Source organism: Vipera berus, assembly GCF_964194415.1.
Source record: "Vipera berus genome assembly, chromosome: 3".
Taxonomy (NCBI): domain Eukaryota; kingdom Metazoa; phylum Chordata; class Lepidosauria; order Squamata; family Viperidae; genus Vipera; species Vipera berus.
Window position 1 is genome coordinate 175,925,225 of NC_138204.1, and position 7,828 is coordinate 175,933,052.

Genomic DNA, 7,828 nt, shown 5'->3' on the forward strand with positions numbered 1-7,828 from the left:
GACAATCACTTCAATATGAGCCAGCAGTGTGCTGCAGCTGCCAAAAAAGCCAACACAGTGCTAGGCTGCATTAACAGAGGGATAGAATCAAGATCAAGTGAAGTACTAATACCACTTTACAATGCTTTGGTAAGGCCACACCTGGAATACTGCATCCAGTTTTGGTCACCACGATGTAAAAAAGATGTCGAGACTCTAGAAAGGGTACAGAGAAGAGCAACAAAGATGATTAGGGGGCTGGAGGCTAAAACATATAGGGAACGGTTGCTGGAATTGGGTATGTGTAGTTTAATGAAGAGAAGGGTGAGGGGTGACATGATAGCAGTGTTCCAATATCTCAGGGGCTACCACAAAGAAGAGGGAGTCAAGCTATTCTCCAAAGCACCTGAAAGCAGGACAAGAAGCAACGGATGGAAACTAGTCAAGGAGAGAAGCAACCTAGAAATAAGGACAAACTTCCTGACAGTTAGAACAATTAACCAGTGGAACAACCTGCCTCCAGAGGTGGTGAATGCTGCAACACTGGAGGTTTTTAAGAAGAGACTGGACAGCCATTTGTCTGAAATGGTATAGGGTTTCCTGCCTGAGCAGGGGGTTGGACTAGATGACCTCCAAGGTCCCTTCCAACTTTATTATTATTATTATTATTATTATTATTATTATTATTATTATTATTATTATTATTATTATTATTATTATTATTATTATTATTATTATTATTATTATTATTATTATTATTATTATTATTATTATTATTATTATGAACATTTCTAAAATAGTCTTCCATAACAGTAAGAGAAACATGTATAGGTTGGATGTATGGATGTTTAAAAAGTTTGAAAAGAAACAGCTTGGTGATAAGAAGAATGAACAAGGCATAGAAAGGTTAGGAACAATTTAGTAAACTGTAACACCCAAGATCACAAAAATAATCCCAACTCATAAAAGGGCGGGATATATAAATGGGATTAAAATAAAAAGTAAAAATAAACCAGCATAGCTCACCTAACTATCCAACCTAAATGCCTAAAAGAACAGCCAGGTTCTTGATATGTTACAAAAGGCTAATGGGTTGGGGTCAACAAAATGAAACAATAATGTATCATAAAGAAGCAAAAGTTCCAACTTCTTTGACCAAACTTTGTTCAATATGTAATAGTTTGAATCTGCATTCTTTTGAACTGCATTTTAAAAATTGCAGGAAAAAAAAAGCAGGGCCGAAATAAGTTGAACTATATCATGCGAGCCACAAGTTAAAAAACAGATAAGCATATATTTTAAATTTAATAGCATGATTTTATATGTTGTTTTTTTAAAAAAATTCAGATCATTAAAAATAGCAACTTGAAATTTGAAAAGAAAACTGGGAGGAATGAATTTTGTTAGGCTTAAAAGATAAGAAGCACTATTGCTTATATATTACTTTTATGTATAGTTTACGTTGTAATTCCCAATATCCTACTAAAAGCTGCCATCTTAAGTATACTTATTGGGATGTGTATTTCACCCACAGACATAAAATATGTGATTTAATCAAGAGTTCCTTTAAGTATGTGTTCACACAATAGAGCATTAGAGTTCATTTGACTAATGATTTTCATTTTAATAACGCCTTCAAAGAGCTTTTATATTCACTAGTGACAGGCAGTGTTTTATGTGATCTTAAAATGAAAATATTATGCCTTGCCCTTAGTTTCTGGGAGCAACATTTTGTAATATTTTGGAGTAAAATGCAATGAGATCATATGCAATTTAAGGAAAAAGTATATAGCAAAGCAAATCCCTCATAAATTCTGTAAAGTAACCAATATTTTCATAATAGACACTAAGTGTATCCCTATGTATATATGTGAGTATATGAGCAGACATAAACACTCACGTTATTGTTTGCAAATAGCTTTTGACATATCCATTTAAAACTTCAATACTAAACTCAGTTTAACTTAACAGAATTAAGTATACATAATTTTGGTACCACTGAATTTAATTATCCAACTTTTAAACCTGAAACAGTTGCCTGATTTTTTTTTAATTGTCTCCAGTTTCAACCTGCATAATCAAAACACAAATCTAAGCAATCTGCACAATTGAGCTGTTGTTTAGATTTCAGTTTGTAATATGCATTTTAAAGAAGTACATATAGCAATACATATATGCAGCAAAGGTGAACCTCCAAACTTTTTCCCATCTTGTAATGACAATCCAGTCTTATAAAAATTAGACATTCACAAAAAAGTAGAAATTGCAAGCATCAGCTGAATGTTTTGTTCTCCATGCCTAAAAGCAAAGGAGTTCAGACTGTTTCCTGCCCTATATCATGTTCTCAAATTAAATCGGTTGCTTTTATAAAATGAAAATGAAGATTATGATTGAAACCCTAAGGCGACTCTGGGAGGCATATAAAGTTAAAAGCAATAAAGCTATACAGGTATGTGTGTATGTATATGTATATACAGATGAAACATACACACAAAAATATAAATAAAACATAACAAAATAAAATTTAATAAAGTAAAATATAAATTACAATTAAAATGATGGTAAAAATACGGGGGGAGGGGAACAGTGTGTGCAGAAGGTGAGATGGGGTCTGCAATTGGTTCATCAACCATCTCCAACATGATACTCACCCATTGGAGCCTGAAACCAACTGGCAGAACCAGGCCTTCAGACCTTACAAAAAGTCAGGAGGATGGGAGCAGATCTCATTTTGGGTGGGGGGGGCAAGATCTTCCAAAGAGTAGGAGCCATGTAACATATAGCCATGGTATTGGATTTCTCAGGGGTGTTTTTTCTTTATTAACCTGTACTTGGACCAAAATTCACCCTGTCTTTAGTTCACATGTAGCTATTTTAAAGCTTTGGATAATTGTGACATCTTTAATAATTTATATAAATATATAGGTCGGTTGGAACCAAATAACAGAAACCACATAGATATGAAACACATACCATTAGTTTTTCAGCTTATTGTCTGTCTAGGAAGGATCTGCTGCATTCTCATAAATCATCTGGGACAATTTAGAAATTATCATCTGGAAAACTAAGTCATTTGATCTAAAATCAGTATATTGAGTTGAACGATCACGATAAATGTCTCATTGATTGAAGCAGGTCTAATCTAAACATTACTAAGTATGGATCAGCCCAGGATCTTAAATAGTTACAACTTACAAGTGGTCCTCAGTTAATAGCTATTCTGTTTAGTCACCATTCAAAATTATAACAGCCCTGAGAATGTACACTTATGACTGCTTTTCAAAATTACAATGATTGCAATGTCCCCACAGTCATGTGATCACTCTTTGGGTGCTTGACAACCAGCATGCATTTATAATGGTTACAGCATCCTGTGGTCATGTGATCACCATTTGTGGCCATTTGTGACATTCCCTGCCAGCTTCTAAAAAGGAAAGTCAATGGGAAATCCTATAGTAAATTGCAAGTTGTAATCACCTGATGTCACACTTAATGATTTGGATGATAAGCTTAATTATTGCAATGGAACTGACGTCACAATTCAGGCACAGATACAATAAATTTTACTTAATGACTGTCATTTTAGCTAGGGAGTTCCAGGTACCAATTCAGTGGTGGGATTCAGCCAGTTCGCACCACTTCGGCAGAACTAGTAGCTAATTTTTTTTGTTGCCCAGAGCCAGAATGGACTTCCGGAAGTGGCATCCAGATAGAGAACCGGTTGTTCACATATTTGAATCCCACCACTGTACCAATTGTGGTTATTAGGTGAGTATTATGAGTAGCAGAATGCTTTGTCTTCCAAAATATTTCTAGGAGAATTAAATAAAGTTAAAAGTAGGGGCCATTTACCCTCTGAAGCTTCCAATTAAAGATGAGGCAGTCTGAAAGTTGCTTAACTATATTTCATAATATTTCCTTGTGTGATTAGATTACATTTTTGAAAAAGAGAACAACAGTAAAATAAAAGAGATAGTTGCTGATTCTGTTCTTTTTCTCCAGATCTGAAACACAGGGTATGTCCTTGTTTGTGGGTGGGTGGGTGGGTGTCTTGCCTGAATATAATGGTTTTAATCTTTCACTCTACCATCTTTAGCATAAATGCATCTGGATCTGGGAATAAAAATGTTACTTGTAATTTTTCCTCCAAGGCAAAAAACAACTTTGTGTAAAATCCTGATTTGGATAGGGTGACTGCAGCTGCTTAAATATCTTGAATTTAATATATCATCTAGTTTTACCATCATTCACATATGCACTCCAATTTGTTTAAAAAAATCTTGTGTTTGAATGGATTTGAGATTATACAAGCAATTTTCTGTGTGATGAATAATGTGACTTAACTGATTGGAGCAGATAAGAATTATTTAGGAACAATGCAACTTACTCTTCTGTGTAACCTAAAAATATGAAACTAAATAAAACTGTTGAAGCAAGATAATAAATATCTGATCACAATCCCTCCATTGATTTTTTTTCTTCTTCTTCTTCCCATAGAAGTTTTCACTTGATATTATAGATATGCCTGTTGCCTTACTATATGAAAGTTGATAATCTGGTGTACATTTAGACTTGGAAAGGAAAAAAAAATCAGATTGATGAATAGCTATCTCAAAAGAGGCAAAGGTCCTAGATTATGTTTGTGGCAGAAAATACTAACATTACAATAATAAGTCCATGTCCACACAAAGATCACATTGTAACTTGGTATAAAACAAATTCCTAGGAGCTTTCTAGGTTGTGAATAAATTTGCCCACTACTATTGGCAACCAAAATGTCTATTTCATTATGCTTTATAAAATGTAGATTGAAAGAAAATTATTACCAGCATAAAAGAATAAAGCTGATTAAATACCTTTTATAAGAACTCTTCAACTAATTAAACTAATTAAAATTGGATGAATATTAAATTTCATATTTTACACACATACACATCATGTTATAGAATTAAAATGTGGATAATACTTTTGAGGTTAAGGAAAGAACAATATCACATTATGAGATATTAGCTGATTCTTATTAATAATAAAAGAAAATAAAATGTCAATATAGAATGTTACTTTGGAAAATTATCTATATTTATTTTTTAAAAAAAATCAGCTGTACATCAACAGCATCAAAGCTGTAATTAGAGTATTTTCTCTGATGCTTTATAGCTTTCAGGACTTTGAAAGATTCTTTTCCATACAGTATTATTCATATTATCATTAATGCTGTTGCATCCTCAAAATGAAAAATAAATGATATGAATCTGACTACTGTACCAATATTCCTGTTCTTCAAAAACTAGAATAAACAAGTTTAAATACTAAACCTAAATCAGAAAGAGTTTTAATTTGAGACTATGCACCATGTAATCCTTTCTATGATAGCATGATAAAATAGTATGTCTATTTTTGAAAAGGGATCTAAAATTCAAAACTGGGTTAACAGTGGAATACATGTTATACCAGAGACAAGCTTGGATGGTTCTTTAATGAGGATGATTTATTTTGATTCTCACTTCTGATTTTGGAGTTGTCACTGCTGTTGTATACCTCATCCACGCAACTTTGCACAACTGGCAGGACTGAATATAAACCAAAGCCATATGTTTATGTCCTTTTGCCAAACGATTACAGCAAATAGTTCTATTATTCCCTTAGGTAACTCATGTGTGCCAAGGATTTCTATTAGTCTGCTTTACCAAGGCATCAGAGGGTAAAGTCACAGCTTTATGAAATGGGGGTATGGGGGGGCAGATGCCAACTTTATATTTTCAGAATAAAGACACACAAATCTTATGCTAAATAGTAAAAAAAACAATTTTTGTAAAAAAAATATTTTTGGGATTTCTTTCATAAGGATATCAATTTTCTGGATAATTCATTACAACCACAAAATTTCAAAAAGAAAGAAAACTGGTTGTTAATACAATGGTATAAACAGAATAAAAGAAATTTTGGTCTTAAAGAATAAAAGCTTCAATGTACAATGGGTAATGAATGTTTTCCACAATATCTATTTATGTGAAAATATTTATTTTTAATACGAAGGCATACAGGTATATGTAAAATTATCATTGCTGCTTGCCTCATCTGAAAAGAAAAGAAATAAAAGCACCATTCCATTGTTTAAAAGATGCTTTAGGAATTAACTAATCACATTATCTAAATAAATCAAAAGTTTTAAAATCCAAACAAAATGTCCAAATGAAACAAGTTTGACAAATAACATACTTTCCAGTCAAAACTAAACACCAAAAACATTATCCCACCTTTGTTTGCTTCGGAGTAAAATTATGTGCAAATTCCAAATGACCAAATCCGTCTCTTGGACCAAAATGTCTTGTCTGACTTAACAGATAATCCCAAAATTCATTCTCTGTAAGAAAGAATGCAAGGTTTACAAATTGTTACTGAAATTGAATTTGGACAATGAATATGTGAAGCATTGCATGATTCAATGGCCAAAGAATTTTGGAGTATAATATAAAGCTTGAACAACGGGAAAACATGTGGATGAAAGGTTGAAAATTTACAGTAAAGAAAATGTTTATAAAGTGATGTACTGTTGGCATTTAATACCCCACAAAATTGTCAAAGAATTAACTTTTGACCATTTTGGTGAATTTGTGATAAAGCAAAGAAATACTGGGGTAAGATTCATATTTTACTACAGAAGACTTTTAAAGTGAATATAAAATTAAGGCAGAGACTTTTCTTTTAGGCTTAATGAACAAAGAATTTGGGGAGGAAAAATCTGGAACCTTGTTGCTATGTATATTGATGGCAGCAAGAACGCTTTATGGCTAGAGAGAAGTTCCCTGAGGATGGGGCCTCCAGCATGAGTCCAAAAGTTCAGAAGAGAAAACCCCTGTTCCCAGTGACCGACCCAGCTTGGATCCTGCTGAATGCTTTATGCACAAAAATTGAAAGATATTCTAATTTCCACAATGGATGAATGGCTAGAAGAACTTATGGAACTAACGTGAATGGCTAAATTAACTGCTCTAGCCAAATAAAAGAATACATCTAACTTTTGGATTTTGTACTTGAGGTGGGATATATATATATATATATATATGACAAATTTATTTGGAGATTTGTAGTTTCACTTAAGTCATAGAAAATTTCACATAATATAGACAATGTGAGCTAAAGATAAGAAAATTCAACAGAGTACAAATCTGGGAGATGTTACGTGTTCTCAGGCCATATCATGTGCCATATCATAAAAAGTTATCTTCAGTAAACAAATACGGGCATCCACATCAAATAAAGCTTTTGCAAACCATGTGTTTTTATGCCATGATGCTTGTTTCATCCCTTATATTTTTTGCATATGATCTCATGGTGGAAGTAAAACAAGTAGTTTGCATTGCAGTATTACTTGATTTGTTATTATTTGTGGAAATATAAATATATGAAAGTAATAGATCTCCTGTGTTTTCTCCAACAAAGGGATAAGCTAAAAATATAATGAAAACAAAACCAGAGTCGTAGATTTATTCTACTGTAAAGCTTTGTTTCAAAAACATGTATCTACAGTGCAACTGAAAACCAACTGTTCTTCAAGGACTTACATTTCTAATATAGTATATATACTTCCTGGTAATATACTTGGAAAGTATTATGGAAATGTCATTATTATTACTATAATATTGAATATCCTTAAATACGGGAGACTTATAAGTCAATCACTATATGATATAAACCTAGAAAACACAATAGATTTGCTAATGGTTTCCTCCAGCTGAATGAGCTGAAAGGGTTTAATTCTTACCCTGACATCTGTATAATTTAAGCAAGGAAGAAGTGTAAGATATAAGAAGAAAAAGGTATATATAATGCTGGTTAAGGTGCTAGT

General features: G+C 32.7%; 1 protein-coding gene across 1 annotated transcript in view; it reads right to left on the bottom strand.

Annotated features, from left to right (window-relative positions):
- ST18 (ST18 C2H2C-type zinc finger transcription factor) overlaps positions 1-6,338 on the bottom strand; it is a gene marked incomplete at its 3' end in the record, with an annotated part of 117,311 nt that extends 110,973 nt beyond the window's left edge. Inside the window, exon 1 of the mRNA XM_081324677.1 lies at positions 6,237-6,338. The remainder of the gene's footprint in view (positions 1-6,236) is intronic.
- Positions 6,339-7,828: the final 1,490 nt, after the last annotated feature.